Source organism: Ochotona princeps, chromosome 8 (genome assembly GCF_030435755.1).
Source record: "Ochotona princeps isolate mOchPri1 chromosome 8, mOchPri1.hap1, whole genome shotgun sequence".
NCBI lineage: Eukaryota > Metazoa > Chordata > Mammalia > Lagomorpha > Ochotonidae > Ochotona > Ochotona princeps.
In genome coordinates, this window is record NC_080839.1 from 11,901,116 (window position 1) to 11,917,926 (window position 16,811).

At 47.6% G+C, this 16,811-nt stretch overlaps 1 pseudogene; it reads left to right on the forward strand.

Annotated features, from left to right (window-relative positions):
- The first annotated feature begins 9,300 nt into the window (after positions 1-9,300).
- On the forward strand, positions 9,301-10,300 carry LOC101519622 (large ribosomal subunit protein eL15-like; annotated as a pseudogene).
- Positions 10,301-16,811: the final 6,511 nt, after the last annotated feature.

The window sequence follows — 16,811 nt, forward strand, 5'->3', positions numbered from 1 at the left end:
TTTTCACTTGACTTCTCACGTTTATTCTGGTACCGACCCACGGGAAGGGCAGAGAAGATGCAGCTAAGATGTGATGCTAGTGGTGCTGAGTATTTGGAGGGGGACACTGGGATTCCTTTTCTTACAGGTGAGAAAACCGAGGGGTAGAGGAGTCACTGGGTAGAAAGTAGCAGAGCAGGCCTGGACCCAGGCACTTACAGCCAGGGGTTCTGTGATTGGAGGCTGACGGTGGAGAACAGCCCAGGAGAGGAGGTGCAGATGTCGTCCACATGTGAATTCTGAAAGGCCAAGGGTGAGTGACGCAGATGCAGCCTCTTGCTCTTGAGAGATTGGTGTCCCTTTGCACATCCCATTCCCCCTTTACTGAATATAGATAGATGCTTGGGGATGGATGATTTTGAACATCTAGGTTTTTGGTGATTTTGTGTCCAAAAAACCTTCTTCTGATCCTTAAATTCCAGGGCCGTATACTTGATAATGGAATCCTGTGTTCTGGTGGCCTACGGGGAGTGTCCGGTACTAGGGTTATCCTAGCGTCCTGAGAACAGTTTCCATCCCTCAGGTTTCTCTGGTTCCAGTGAGTCTGATGAAAAAGACAGATTAAATGATAGCTGCCTTACACTTGGAAGGGAGAGGACCTTAGGGAATTATGGGGCAGGAAGTCTGTTTTCATCTTTTTGTTTTGTTTTAAGACATATTTACGTATCTGAAAGGCAGAGCTGCAAAGAGAAGACAGGGAGAGAAAAAAGATCTTCCATCTGGTAGTTCACTCCCCCAAAAGCCCACAGCAACTGAAGCTGGGCCAGTCCAAAGCCGGGAGCCAGGAGTTTTCCAGGTAATCCACATGATTCAAAGCCCAAGCACATTAACAGGGAGCTGCATTGGAAATGGAGCAGCTGGGACTCAAAACAGGTGCCCACATGGAATGCTGGAACTACAGGCAAAGGCCTTACCCACTATACCACAGAGGGTGACCCCTTTTATCTGCTTTTTAAGTGTAAGTTTTAGACAGGATTGGTGGTTGCAAACAGCAGAATAACTGGAAGGGTGGTTCTCAGACATGCTGTTAGCACCAGTGTTTGCTGCTTGTTCCATGGCCTCAACTGACTTGGACTCACTGGGAACCAGTTTTCCTTCTGTTCTCAGGAATGTTCAGCTGCAGAGTTCCTCACGGGTGGCTGCTCTCTGGCAACTATGAAAATGCCTGACTCAGACCACTTCTGGGTTGTTAGATATCCTTGTTGAGTTCTTTAACATCTTTGCCGATTTTCTCTAAAGATGTTCTATCAATTGTTGAGCAAATGGTGTTGAAAACTCCAACTAATAGAATCATCTGTGTCAATTTTTGCTTCACACATTTTGTAGTTCTGCTACTTTGTACGCATGCATTTAGGATTGCTGGGTTTTTTGGTAGATATCATCTAACGCTCTTCTGTGTTCCTGCTCGTTTTCTCTGTCTTAAAGTCATCTTCATCTGATGTTGGTATAGTTGCTCTTGCGTTTTTAAAAATTGTTGCGCATATGTGTATATATATATATATATATATATATATATATATATACATATATACATATATATATACATATATATATATATAAATTTATTTTTGTTGGAAAGTCAGATATACAGAAACAAGAGACAGGAAGATCTTCCATCTGTTGATTCACTCCCCAGGCAGCTGCCACAACAGCTGGAGCTGCGCCAATCTGAAGTTAGGAGCCAGGAGTCTCTTCCGAGTCTCCCACAGGGGTGCAGGGTCCCAAGGCTTTGGGCCATCCTCGACTGCTTTCCCAGGCCAGAAGCAGGGAGCTGGATGGGAAGTGGATCAGCCAGGACACAAACCAGTGCCCATTGGATCCCAGTGTGTGTAAGGCAAGGACTTTAGCCACTAGGGTATAGTACCACGCCCTGCTTGTATATTTTCTTTATTTTAGCCTACCTATATTGTTAAATTTCAAGTGTCTTATAGACTGATTGCAAATAGCATGATTTTTTCCTGTGCTGATCTTTGTATTTTAATTGGCGCTTTTAGACTTTCCATTTTGTATAATTGTAGAAATGCTTGAGTTTGGACTGCCATTTTATTTTTTGTTTTATGTTTCTATATTTTCTATTTTCTTTCAAGTGGATTACTTGAACAGTTTTTTCTTTTTTTCCTGAGTGTTTTTGAGTGACTTTGTATAGGTTATTTGAGTGGTTGCTCTAGTTTGTTACATTAAGCAGAGGAAGGAAGCCGTCCCTCTCCACGTCCCTTTACTCCCTCTCACTTTGGAAATGATTGTGCAAGTACTGTGAGAACTGTATCTCAGGCCCGGCACCGTGGCCTAGTGGCTAAAGTCCTCGCCTTGAACGCACCGGGATCCCATATGGGCACTGGTTCTAATCCCGGCAGCTCCACTTCCCATCCAGCTCCCTGTTTGTGGCCTGGGACAACTGTTGAAGGCGGCCCAAGGCCTTGGGACCCTGCACCCGTGTGGGAGACCCGGAGGAGCTCCTGGCCACTTGGGGAGTAAATCAAGAGATGGAAGATCTTCCTCTCTGTCTTTCCTCCTCTCTGTATATCTGACTTTGTAATAAAAATAAATAATTTTTTTAATTAATTATGTTGCATTATGTGACACAGTTTCATAGGCTCTGGGATTCCCCCAACCCCTCCCCATGCCCTCCCTCCATGGTGGATTCCTCCACCTTGTTGCAGTATTACAGATCAAATTAAGTCCAGATTCTTTCTTTGCAAACATACCAAGCATAGAAGCATAGAGTCCAGCATCTTATTGTCCAGATAAATTCAACAGTTTCTTGGGGGAGACCATCTCTGGTCTAAAGGTAGAGCTGGCAGAATATCATCCCGATCAATTGAAAGCCCCAGCACAACATCGACAACAATTTACAACATTATGGAATTAATTGACATGGTATCGAATAATCAATGTTAAAACCATGCAAGTTCTGGGCCCGGTGGCGTGGCCTAGCGGCTAAAGTCCTCGCTTTGAAAGCCCTGGGATCCCATATGGGCGCCGGTTCTAATCCCGGCAGCTCCACTTCCCATCCAGCTCCCTGCTTGTGGTCTGGGAAAGCAGTCGAGGACGGCCCAATGCCTTGGGACACTGCACCCGCGTGGAAGACCCGGAAGAGGTTCCTGGTTCCCGGCATCGGATTGGCGCGCATCGGCCCGTTGCGGCTCACTTCGGGAGTGAATCATCGGACGGAAGATCTTCCTCTCTGTCTCTCCTCCTCTGTGTATATCTGGCTGTAATAAAATGAATAAATCTTTAAAAAAAAAAAAAACATGCAAGTTCTTACCCACATCCTGTGACTACTTCATTGACATTCATTTTTTGTATACACAGATCCGGCTGCTATACACCTTGAAATGGCTATAGGGTACTATTCAGCTGTCTCGTGTCTATTATTTTAGTATTTAGCAGTTTATAGTGTTGAAGCATAATTTTGCTGAACTGGGCAGATTTTAGGATAGTCTAAACTGGCTTATAAATCTAACAAGACATTTGTCAACAGTTGAGGTGCAGAACAGTTTTAGGAGGGGTGTGCAGAGAAGTCTTCAATACCCTAGTGAGGAGTAACTAATCTTTGTGTCCTACCTAGTAAGGTATATGTGGATCCACGCTGACCGTTTCCTGTATGGTTCTACGCTTTCCTTGTATTTATCTATTCTAATGGGTTTTTTTTTGGGGGGGGGGGGGAGAGCTGTATCTGATAGTGTTGTTAGTTTTGTTTCAAAGAATTCAGAAAACAACGAGAAACTTCATGAGAAGTAAGTGTTTAGAAGTCACGGCTCAAAGGCTAAATCCTCACCTTGCAGGTGCTGGGATCCCATGTAGGTGCTGATTCACGTCCTGGCTGCTCCACTTCACATCCAGCTCCTGGCTTGTGGCCTGGGAAAGCAGAGGAAGACCTAAAGCCTTGGCACCCTACCCCTGATGGGAGACCTGGAAGAGACTCCTGGCTCCTGGCTTTGGATTGGTTCAGCTGCGGCCATTTCAGCCATTTGGGGAGTGAATCAGCAGATGGAAGATCTTTCTCTTGATCACTCCATAAATCTGATCTGCCTTTCCAATAAAAATAAATAAAGCTGTTTTAAAAAGAAAAGAAAACTAATGAGAACTGGTGTCTGTGATAGTTATCCTGCTTTTTACCCTTTGTGTTTTTAGGAAGGAATGATTTTACCATTTCCTTTCACCCCCTTCCGGAGAAGTTCAGCTAACAGCAAACTTGCTTGATTTTTCTGTCTGAGAATATCTTAATTTCTACTTTATTGCTGAAAGATATATATGTTTTTGTGTGTATAGTATATATATATATATATATATTTTAATTTATTTTAAGTGGAGGAGGAGACAGATCTTTCCTTTGCTGGTTCACTTCCCAAATGGCCAAAATTAGGATCCTGGAACTCCATCAAGGTTTCCCATATGGACAGGGGTCAACTGATGTGGGCAATGAATGTTTTAGTTTATTTTTTTAAATAATTTTAAGAATATAATAATAGTCTTAATTCCTCCCATCTCCCCTTCCTCCCTTTCACCCTCCCTTAATTTCTCTGTTTTAATGATTTGTTTGTTTTAAAAGCAAGGTCACAGGGAGAAACAGAAAAGGAGACCTTCCATCCTCTGCTTTATTTCCCTGGTGGCCACGATGGCCAGGGTTAGGCCAGGCCCAAACCAGAAACTAGGAGCTTCATGTGGGTGGCAAGGACCAAAACACCTGGACTGACTTCCACTGATTTTCTCAGGACATTAGCAGGGAGCAGGATCAGAGTGGAGCAGCCAGGACACAAACTATTGTTCATATAGGATGTGGTTTTTGCAGGAGACTTTGACCTGCCATGCCACTGTGCTACCCTCCTCATCAAAGATTCATTTATTTGAAAGTCAAAATTACAGAAAGTGAAAGATAAATGCATTAATTTCTCTTTTTTTAAAGATTCATTTATGTTTATTGGAGAGGAGGAGAGACAGAAAGAGCTTCCATCCGATGATCACTCCCCAAGTGAGAGCAATGGCTGGAGCTGAGCTGATTTGAAACCAGGAGCCTGGAGCCTCTTCTGGGTCTCCCACACGAGTATAGGGTTCCAAGGCTTTGGGCCATCCTTGACTGCTTTCCCAGGCCACAGGCAGGGAGCTGGATGAGAAACAGGGTCACTGGGATGAGAACCAGTGCCCGTATGGGAACCCGGCGTGTTCAAGGCGAGGACTTTAGCCACTAGGCTACGGCACCAGGCCCTAGCCCTACCTCTTTGAAACTTTTTATATTGGTACTAATTTCTGCATTTCCCCTGGGTGCAGTATTGCTACCCAGGAGCTCTGGGATTCAGGCAGTCTCCAAGTGTGTTCCAATTACATGATTCAGGGAGTCAGAGCAGAGCTACAAAACAGAGTACACATGGGCCGTGCCCCCGGAATTCAAAATTGGTAACAGTTCCCCTCATTCCTTGTTCATAGCTAATACAGAGACAGGAGGCAGCAGCCAGCAGGGAGTGGAGCACAAGAGGCAAGTCCCTCTTCTTCCTCCCAGCTTCCCAGCCTCCCTCCAGTTCCCTCTGACCAGCAGAGCCAAGCAGACAAGCATCCAACAGAGCAGAAAAGTTTGTAGAGTTCAAGGCCCAGCATTACAAAACAGAATAGACAGTATAGGTTTGGAACACAAATAGTTATATAAAAAAGAGAGTTATACAATAACTTAAAAACCAGCATACCTAGGGGCCGGCGCTATGGCTCTACTGGTTAATCCTCTGTTTCCAGGTGCCAGCATCTCATATGGGTACCAGTTCATGTCCTGACTGCTCCACTTCCCATCCAGCTCCCTGGTTGAGGCTGGGAAAGCAGTAGAGGATGATCCAAAGCCTTGGGACTCTGTACCTGTGTGGGTGACCTGGAAGAAGCTCTTGGCTCCTGACTCTGGGTGGGTTCAGCTCTAGCCATTGCAGTCACTTGGGGAATGAAACAGCAGATGGAAGATGTTTGTCTCTCCTTCTCTCTGTAAATCTGCCTTTACAATAAACTTAAATAAATCTTAAAAGAAATGGCACTCCTTTTCTCCTCATTCCTATACCAGATGTTTTCTAATTTTTGTCTGTGATCTCTGCTCCATTCAACCAGAAGATGGTAAGCGTGGGAGGAAACATGGATGTGTTTCAGACAGCACAGCTGGTCTTTGAGAGGCTGGAATAGAGGGAGTTTCCTGGTGTCTTCAGTGAGGGTCTTCTGGGTCTGCAGAACCCCACCCCAGTCTGTGAGGAACACCGAGGCCCCTGGGTCTGGAATCCCTCCGTGTCGCTGGTGTCCATGGCTGCTGCACCCTCCCACCCTCTGGCCGCCTTCAGTCTTGTGGGCACCCCAGGCCTTCATCTGCCCTCTGGCTGCCTCCTACCCCTGCAGGACTTCATACTCCACCAACGCTGGGCATCACGCTGGCTACCATGGCTGCAAAAAAAAAAAAGTGCATCAAAAGGAAACCTGCCTCAAAGTCCCTCATAGAAAAAAAAATGGCTTTCGCAAACTGGGCATTCTCATCTTCCTGGAACTGCCCCCGGCCGTGACCTCCCGTTCAGCAGCCCCCTCCTTGGACTCCCCAGTCCTGAAGACAAACCCATTACCTCAGTGAGTGACTCAGGCCCACGCCCCATTCAGCCACTGCAGATTCCTGTCCGCGGGAAGGCTGATCCCCTGCCCGCAGCATCCCACTCTCCTAATTATTACTGCCACTCCCTGCTCGCGACTCCCTCCACCCTACAGTTCATTTGTCCTATTGTGTGACATTGTATGTCATCTGCCCCAGAGCCTTTACTGAGCTTGATTTATTCCACCAGCGCTTACATGATTGGTTAGGAACCCTTAATGCCTACCCTAATTTCCTTCTAGACTTTGCTACTAATTTCTCCCTTTATATGCAGGACGTGGCTTCCTGCCTCCTTGCAGCTCCTTGTGCACTTTTATTTCCTGAAATTTTTTCTGCACCAGCCTTTGATCTACTTTCCATCTCTGCTTTCCTCTCTGGCCTCTCTCACTCACACTGAAACTTTACATGCAGTTTAGTAGCCAGCGCTGTGTCCAGCATTTTGTTGAAAGTAAAGGTGATTCCATTTTCTCCTCTTATCTCTGCTTCTCTACTGTCTGCCACTTTGCCGGCTCTCTCCACTTGGTCTAGAAAAGTGTTAACATTCTTTGAACATAGAAAACAAGACTCCATTCCTCCACCTACATGTAGACCACTGGTGGGAAGACAATGCATTGGGTAATTAAGGAGCAGCCCTCAGTGAGCAAGGGAAGCATCCAGTAACGTCTCGAAGAAAACAAAGGGGACCTGAGGTTTTCTGGGGGTGCTTGTAATGGAGGAGTCACGTGCAAGGAGAGAGACAGATGGGTCTTGGTTCACGCCACATCAGGGCAGTCTTTCACAGTTGGCTGTCTCATGGAACACAGAGGCTGAGGGGAATTCTGAATCTATCATTGAAAGGAGTGTAGGACTCAGGCAAAGTGCACCACTGTCCGTTCCCCCTTTTGTTACACATGAGTTATCATTCACCCCTGGACACCTCAGAGGTGATCAGAAACTTCTAGCGAACTTTGCAGGTCTAGCTAGCAGTCTTTCAAGAATTCTTCTTGGCATTATTTTCTCAAAATTAGCTGAATCTATCCAAACAGCTGCAAAGTTCCCAGTGCGGTGGCTCACAGACTAATCCTCCGCCTTGCAGTGCCTGCATCCTGAAAGGGCGCCGGTTCATGTCCTGGCTGCTCCACTTCGCATCGGTTCCCTGCTTATGGCCTGGGAGAACAGCAAAGACTGTCTCAAGTTCTTAAACACCTTCACCCACCTGGGAGACGTGGAAGAGGCTCCTGGCTCCTGATTGGCTCAACTCCAGCTATTGCAGCCACTTAGAGAGTAATCCAATAGATGGAAGCTCTTTCTTTCTGTGTCTCCTGCTCTCTGTAAATCTGACTTTCCAATTAGAAAAAAAAAAAAAAAGAAAGAATTTATGCAGTCAAGAATGTCATTTTTATAATTTTCCAAGAGGGACAAACAGCCTAAATCTGGTCCCCAGATGACTGAGTGTAGTTGCTGTTGAAACAAATTGTTCTGTCCAGTCACTTCCATCTGGATAAAAAGTAATACCAAAGAAGGGTTCTTTTTCTTTTGCTTTTAAAAAGATTTATTTTTATTGGAAAGGCAGATTTACAAAGAGAAGGAGAAACAGAGAAAAAGATCTTCCTGCTGGTTCACTCCCCAGGTGGCCGCAAGGGCCAGAGATGAGCAGATCTCTGGCCATATATTGATTCATTATATCATCAATGGCCAGGAGCTTCCTCCAGGTTGCCTATGCAGGTGCTTTTTCAGGCCCCAAGCAGGAAACTGGATGGGAAATGGAGAAGGCGGGACATGAATCAGCACCAATATGGGATCCCAGTGTATGCAAGGCAAGGATTCAGTCACAGAGCCACCGTGTCAAACCCAAGAGGTTCTCTCTCTCTCTTTTTAGTGGCCTAAACTGCACCACAACGCTGCTGACCCTCAGAGGGAACAGTTAAGGCTGCTCTCTTTAAATGGTAGGATTATTTGTTTTATTTAAAAGACATTGAGACAGACAAGCATATCACCTGTATCCTGGTTTTATTCCCCAAATGCCTGGTGCAGCCAGGACTGGGCCAGGAACCTGGAACTCCAGCCAGATATGCAAGGGCTGGTACTGTCTCCTGCTGCCTCCGAGCCTGCACACCAGCAGGAAGCTTAACCGAAAGCTGAGAATCTGTAACTCAAATTAGATACTCCGAGATGGGTTGCAGGTGTTCCAAGCAGCAGCCCCTGTTGTGGAAGCATCTCTTTGTTCAATTTAATTATTAAATTTGTTTTAGTTTTTTCCTTTTGCCTTTCAGCGTCATGTGAAGGGAAAATTAATTATCAGTTAATTAGTCAATTAATAATTAATGTTTCAGTATTTGCTTGGGATTGATTTGGAAATGGAATTCCATTTTTCCATGAACTCTTTCTGTGCCCTCGTAATTACTCAATTTAGAATCAGTACAAGGTTTGAATTAATGTAAAAGTCTCCGAAGCTCTCTTCCAGTTGCCACAGCTCAAGAGCATAATTAGTGTCAAAATCAAGCTTGCCAGAATAATGAATTCAATTTAGTTCAACAGACTTACTTTTTCATAACCTTAAACATTAAATAGAGCCAAAGCTAATTTGTTTGATCAGCAAATTTGTAAAAGTTGTGAAGAACAGCCCCAAATAGAATAAGATGGGCTTTCCGTCTCGTCTGGCAGCCATCAGGTAAGCCAGGATGGGTGCCTACAAGTGCATGCAGGAGCTAAGGAGGAAGAAGATGGGACGTGATGCGCTTCCTGCTACAGGTCCACTGCTGGCAGGGCCACCAGCTCTCGGCGCTGCACCAGGCGCCCTGCCCCATGCAGGCTGGGCTACAAGGCCAAGCAAGGTTATATCATATAGAGGATTCGTGTGCCTAGGGGCGCAACCTGACAAGCCTGTCCATCGTGGTGTTAACCAGCTGAAGTTTGCGTGAAGCTTGCAGTTTGTCGCCGAGGAACGAGCTGGGCATCACTGCGGGGCTCTGCGAGTGCTGAATTCTTACTGGGTTGGTGAAGATTCCACATACAAATTTTTTGATGTTATGCTCATTGATCCATTCCATAAAGCTATCAGAAGAAACCCTGACAGCCAGGCCATAAGCACAGGGGATGCGTGGGCTGACATCTGCAGGCCACAAGAGTCCCTGGGAAAGGGCCACAGGTTCCACCACACGATTGGTAGTTCTTGCCCTGCATCCTGGAGAAGGCGCAGCACGCTCCAGCTGCACGGCTACCACTAACACCAGTCAGTCATGTTTGTAAACTTCATACCTAATAAACCATTCAGGACAGTCATGTCTGCCTAAAGGTGTGGTTTGTTAAAACTAGCCTGCAGATACTTCATGGGTACTTTGTCTTAATTTTATTAGGGAGTTATGTCAGTGTTTAGAACATGCCGTTTGGTATAACAGATGTAAAATAAATTGAAAAAGGAATGCTGAAGCCCTGTAGATTGTGTTTCATGCATGTGGTATGCTCTTCTGGGATTTGGTTTAGCAAGGACAAACAATCAGATTTATGTGGAAACTGATAGGCTGGGAGTGTCCTGACCCGGTGGTAATGACCGTGTTAGATTTTCTAGATCTGCTCCAGTGTTCAGTGTTTGAAGCTTCTGTCTCTAAAAACTGTTTTCACTAATGCCATTGTTTTTCAAGCACTGAATATAACTTAAGAAATTAGTCAAATGAAATTAGCTTATCCCAAACAGTTTTGTTGTGCATTCCACGAAACCATGAAAGCTCCTCACTCAGCTCTAGGGTTCTGAATATGTGTTGTGTGTGCACTGGAATGTTTTCATGGGAATTGAATCAGGTTAAGTGATTTACCTAAACATTTACAGGGTACAGCCCAGCACGGTAGCCTAGCAGCTAAATTCTAGCAGCCTAGCATGTGCCAGGATCCCATCTGGATGCCGGTTCTAATCCTGGCAGCTCCACTTCCCATCCAGCTCCCTGCTTGTGGCCTGGGAAAGCAGTCGAGGATGGCCCAAAGCCTTGGGACCCTGCACCCGCGTGGGAGACCCAGAAGAGCTCTAGGCTGCTGGCTTCGGATTAGCTCAGCTCCAGCCATTGCAGTCACTTGGGGAGTGAATCAGCAAATGAAGATCTTCCTCTCTGTATATCTGACTTTCCAATAAAAATACATCTTAAAAAAAAAGATTTACAGGATAGTAATCAGTACTAAAGTGGGAATCTAGTAGACTGTCACATGAAGATGTTCAAATGTATCAATAGTAGAAAACCAATGTTGAGGTATGCCTGTGGCAGACTATATGCTGCAGGTCCTCTATCCACATATAGGGCGGAAAGTGAGGTTAGCTATTTAAACTTGTGTCTTTCAGTCCAGCCAGTTCTAAAAGATTATCTTGGTTTGTCCACATTAGTGAAAAAATGACCGTTACTACAAGCTCCTGGTTTCAAGTCACCCCTGTTAGCTGTAGTTAATCTATCTCATCCCTTGTCAGACTCACTACCTTTAAGATCTTCCTGAACAAAGTCTGGCCGTCGGTTGTTGCCCAACCTTCTGATTGCATCACGTCTCCAGGTTAAGCTGCCATTTCCCTGGGTGGATTCTCAGTATGAAGAAAATTTTAACAAGTAGTTGGATTTCAAAATGTTATTGCTGGTTTCCTTGAACCAAGTTTTCTATTTTCTCTATGGATTTCAGAAAACTCAGTTAATTTTGAGACATTTTTGGTGGCAATCTCATTCAAACCTGAGGCCATAATTCCTTTCCATTTAAAATCTTACACCATATATTTTAATTGTATAGAAGCGGTTTAACTAAAGGAATAAATGTGTTAAACAGCAACAACAAAAAGAATAAAATAAAACTCTGTATTATGCTTAATGCTGAAAACATATAAATTGCATCTGATGGGCCTTGACCCAAAGAGGGATTTGTGGAGAGGATTCTGGGAATCTCAGGAAGATTTGGGACATTCCCAGACACACAGCGTTTTCCCTGGGAACATAGCCATGGCTCTGCTGAAACCCATTAATCCAGTGAGGTAGTGCTGAGCCTTGTAGGGCAGTAGTGCTGGACCATGCTGGGGATGGCTGTGGACTGTCACATGCCACTGTCACAAAAGTATCGGCTGTCACAGAAGTAGTTGGTGGCCATGTCATAGGCTCAGACATCTGCAGCCAAGGGCATGTGTCAAGGAACCTGCAATAAGCTTGAGTCAGAACCTCTTGTTGGAAGCTAATCCTCCACCTTCAAGCATAATGGATGCTGGTTCTGTCCCAGTGGCTCCACTTCTGATCCAGCTCTCTGCATATGGCCTGGGAAAGCAGCAGAGGATGACTCAAGTACTTGGGACCCTGCACCTGCGTGGGAGACCTAGAAGAAACTCCTGGCTTCAAATCAGATCAGATCAGCTCCAGCCGTTGCGGCTATTTGGGGAGTGAACCAGTGAGTGGTCGATCTTTTCCTCTGTCTCTCCTTCACTCTGTAAACCTGACTTTCTAATACAAAATAAATAAGTCAATAAATCTTTTAAAAATGAAATAAACCCTCTTGTTGGTTCAGGATGTCAGGGCTTGGAATCCCGAGGCCAGCAGCCATGCTCAGGGGGCCACAGGCAGGACACTTGGCCTAGGGGGACAATGTGGGGCTGTCTCCACAACAGGCCTGCTACATAGGGAGTGTGACACGATCCTGCACACGCATTTGTCAGACGCCAGGGTGGCTGCAGGTGCCCAGGACATCACTGCACTGTCTCTGCGGAGAGTACTGGGGAGCATGGGCCTCCTGGAAAACAAACTGAGTGCCACGTTCATGGACACCACAGGCTTGCATGGCAAGAGAGAGGGCCCAGCCGGGGCTTGAGAAGGCAGAAATACTGACCCAGGAGTGGTGGCCGAGCACTTAGTAGCTGATACAATCATCTAAAGAATGTAAGTTTGCCTTTACTCACCAAATAAGAGTGTTATGAAATGTTTACTGCGTGATGCAAGTTATGAAACAAACCTTTTATCAAATCACCCTAACCATGGTCACGTCATCTGTTGTTTTTTTATCAGAAGCCATTAGTGTGGTCTTTGCTGGTTGGACATGGCTGCCTATAGGTCACTGTGCCCCCCACTGAACCAGTTACACACCAGGGCGGGTGTCGGGTGCAGCACTTGGGATTCCCTTCGGACGCTCGCATCGCACGTCACAATGCCCAAGTCCCCACCCTGAGTCCTGCTTCCTGCTGTTGTGTCTCCTGGGAGGCAGCAGATAACGGCTGAGTGCTGGGCTTCCTGCTCCCGACACGACAGACCTAGGTTGCGTGCTGGGTCTTGGCTTTGGCCTGACCCGACCTTACCTGTCGTAGGCACCTGGGGAATGAACCAGTGCATGGAAGATGGATTCTCTTCTTGCTTTTCAGATACAATGAAAATAATTTTAAAGATATATAAATATCACAAGTTTTTCTCTGTATGGAGAAGGTCACACACTCTCCTTTATGCCTTACTTTGTTAGTTTATTCATTAGATGAGTCACTAATTCCAGCCCATGTTCCGGGAAGGGAATCAGGCTCCGCGTCTGGAAAGGAGTGTTAAGAATTTACCAGGCAAATTTTAAAACTGCCCTCTGGCCATAAATTATTTACATTCCTCACAGCATCCATGCTATTAGTCCACTGTTGCTATAATAAGCTACCTCAATTCGGCAGCTAAAACCAAATACAGATCATGATAGACCACAGTCCTGGAGACCGGAAGCACAAAGCAGGTCTCATGGGGTTACATCAGCCATCACAGGACTGCGTTCCTACTGCGGGTTCCAGGGGCGTCTGCTTACCTGCCAGCTTTAAAGACCACTGCATGCCATGGCTTGTGGCTCTTGCACCTCCACTGCTGGCAGGGGGACAGGTGCTTGGCACCAAGGTTAAGACGGTGCTTGGGGGGCAGCAAGCTGACACAGGGATGTGGCACGCTAATTCTCTGCCTATGGTGCTGGCATCCCATACAGGCTCTGATTGGGGTCCTGGCTGCTCCACTTCTGATCCAGCTCCCTGCTGATATGTCTCAAAAGGCAATGGGGGATGACCCAAGTCCTGGGGCCCCTGTACCCATGTAGGAGACCCAGAAGAAGCTCCTGGCTCCCAACTTCAGACTGACCCAGTTCCAACTATTGTGGCCACTTGGTGAGTGAACCAGTGGTAGATAAAATGTCTCTGTGTCTTTGTTTCTCTCTCTGTAACTCTGCCTTTCTGATAAAAAAAAAAAAAAAGATAAATAACTCTTTAAAAACAACACAAAGAGGCTGCCTGGGTTGCCCAGGTCCAGTGACAGAGCGCCTGGTTGGGGCATGGTTCTACCTCCTCTGCTTTCTTGCTCCTGCACTCCTGGGGAAGCAGCAGGTGATGGCTCAGAAGTACTTGACTCCTGCCACCCACATGGGAGACATGGACTGGGTTCCCAGCTCCTGACATTGAACCTGGCCTAGTCCTAGCAGGCATTTGAGGAAGGAACCAGCAAATGGCATATCTTGTCCTGTCTCTTTGTCTTTCAGTCTTTCCCATAAATACATATATCTTAAAAATGGGGATGGAGGGCCCGTTGGCGTGGTCTAGTGGCTGAAGTCCTTGCCCTGAACGCCCCGGGATCCCATATGGGCGCCGGTTCTAATCCCGGCAGCTCCACTTCCCATCCAGCTCCCTGATTGTGGCCTGGGAAAGCAGTCAGGACGGTCCAAAGCTTTGGGACCCTGCACCCACGTGGGAGACCTGAAAGAAGCTCCTGGTTTCTGGCTTCGGATCGGTGCAGCACCGGCTGTGGCTGTCACTTGGGGAGTGGATCATTGGACGGAAGATCTTCCTCTCTGTCTCTCCTCCTCTATGTATATCTGACTTTGTAATAAAAATAAAATAAATCTTTAAAAAAAAATGGGGATGGAGCAGCACAATCACATAGCTGGCTAAGCCTCTGCCAGCATCCCATATGAGTGCCAGTTAGAGTCCTGGCAGTTCCACTTCCTGTCCAGCTCTCTGCTAATGGCCTGAGGTGGCAGTGGAGAATGGTCCAAATCCCTGGGCCCCTCTGCCCACATGGGAGACCCAGAAGAAGCTCCTGGCTTCAGATCAGCTCAGCTCCGGCTGCCATTTGAGAAGTGATCCAAGGGATAGAAGTTCTTTGTCCTTCTCTCTTTGTAACTCTGCCTTTCAAATTAAAATAATAAATAATACACAAGGTTCCCCTGAAATCACACCCTAAGCTCTGATTTGGAACTGTGAAGATGTGGTGACAGGAAGGGGAAGCAGGTAATTGCATTGCTGTTAGAGCTGCCCAGTGCACACACAGGCCCGTAGGTGTGCACCTGCCTGCGCGCACAGCCCCTATGCACTCGCCTCTACGGGTAGAATAAGGGAAACCAGCTGTGCCCCGCCCTGCTGCCAGCTGTGCCCTTAGGCAACTCATTCCCTCCTTTAGCCTTCTCCTAGGGGATTCAAAGGTGAAACTAGAAATTTCCTCATCAGGAAACCTGGCCCTGCCTCGTATCAAACCTGGAACAAAGTACCTGGCAACTGTTAGCTGTCAGCATTACAGTCCTGCTTGCCCAAATTTCCATCGTGTCCTAGAAACTGGTGTTTATTGCAAGTGATTGGTCATCATGCAGACATGGCTATCTTTTTTTAAAGGTTTATTTATTTTTATTGCAAAGTCAGATATACAGAGAGGAGGAGAGACAGAGAGGAAGATCCTCCGTCCAGTGATTCACTCCCCAAGTGGCTGCAATGGCTGATGCTGTGCTAATCCAAAGCCAGGAGCCAGGAACCTCCTCCAGGTCTCCCACGTGGGTGCAGGGTCCCAAGGCCTTGGGCCGTCCTCGACTGCTTTCCCAGGTCACAAGCAGGGAGTTGGATGGGAAGCGGGGCTGCCGGGATTAGAACCAGTGCTCATATGGGATCCTGGTGCATTCAAGGCGAGGATTTTAGCCGCTAGGCCACAGCGCTGGGCCCAAGATTTAATTTTAAATTTTGATTTGAAAGGCAGAGTTACAGACAGGAGAGACAGAAAGAAAGATCTTCTACCCACTGGTTCACTCCCAAATGGTCCCTCCTCCCCTCTCCCTTCCTCTCTCTTCTTCTCCCTCTCTTCTTTCTTTCACTGAGGCTGGAGAGGGGAGGGGAGGGGAGGAGGCAGTCCAGCTGGAGGGCTCCCAACAGGCCTCCCCCCTGATAACTAAGGTAGCCGTCTACCTTGCGGCTCATGGTGATGTGGTGCCCAGTCCAAGCCCCGCTCCCCGACAACCTGTGCTCACGAGTGGCGGCTGCGGGAGGAACGACAGTGAGGTCAGGGACCTGAGTTTGACTGCCCATCATCATGCACTGTTTACATCATAGCCCTCAGAAGGAGAGGGCACCCACGTGGCAGGTAAGCCCCCGCACCCCTTTCTGTGGCTGTGGCAGACATTACTAACCAATTGCATCACTCTCACACTGAGCCAACCCAAAGCTGCAGACAACCACAGCGGGAGCTGATACCTGGTTGGATTCTCAGCTCACAGACAGACAGGACACGGAGGTCAGGGAGGGCATGAGTCATACACTGGGCAGGAAGGTGGTGGTCAGCACACACATGCAGGAATGTCAAGGGGGTGAGGTGGACAGTAGGGTCCCAGAGCAGCCAGGAGAACTGCGGCCAGGGCGGGCAGGGCTGACTCACAGTTAACAAAGCACCGTCCCCAAATGCCCAGCACTCCTGAGGGCACAGTGACTCATTTCCACGCCACAGCTGAGGCCCACGGCCTGAGGAGACAGGGACTCACGGGCCCCAAGGCCACACCCCCGCCAGGCCGGGGGGGGGGGGGGGGAGGGCAGCTCCACGGGCTAAGGGGCAGTGGCTGGGCAGGGGGCCAGGGAGCCTTACCCTTGGCCACTGTCAGCACTGGCGTCTCTCTCAGGGTCACCCGGCTCATGTGAGGGATGCGCAGCCCAGGAGCCTAGCTGGGATCCTCTCCTGCGGTTTTCCAGCCTCGACCTCCTCCCGGTCCTTCTCCTGGGAAACACGGAGACGCAGCGCCGCCTAGCGTCCGCGCGGCGGCAGGACCTGGCCGGGCAGAGGGCGCGTCCCTCGGCCCAGGGGTGTGCAGGAGGCCACCAACGGATGGTCACTCTGTCCCAGGCCCTGCTCAGCTTCGGGAAGCAATCCCTGCGCCAGAAACCCCCTTTTTTAAGGATGGAAAAATCCCCACAGCCACATTTTAATTGGAA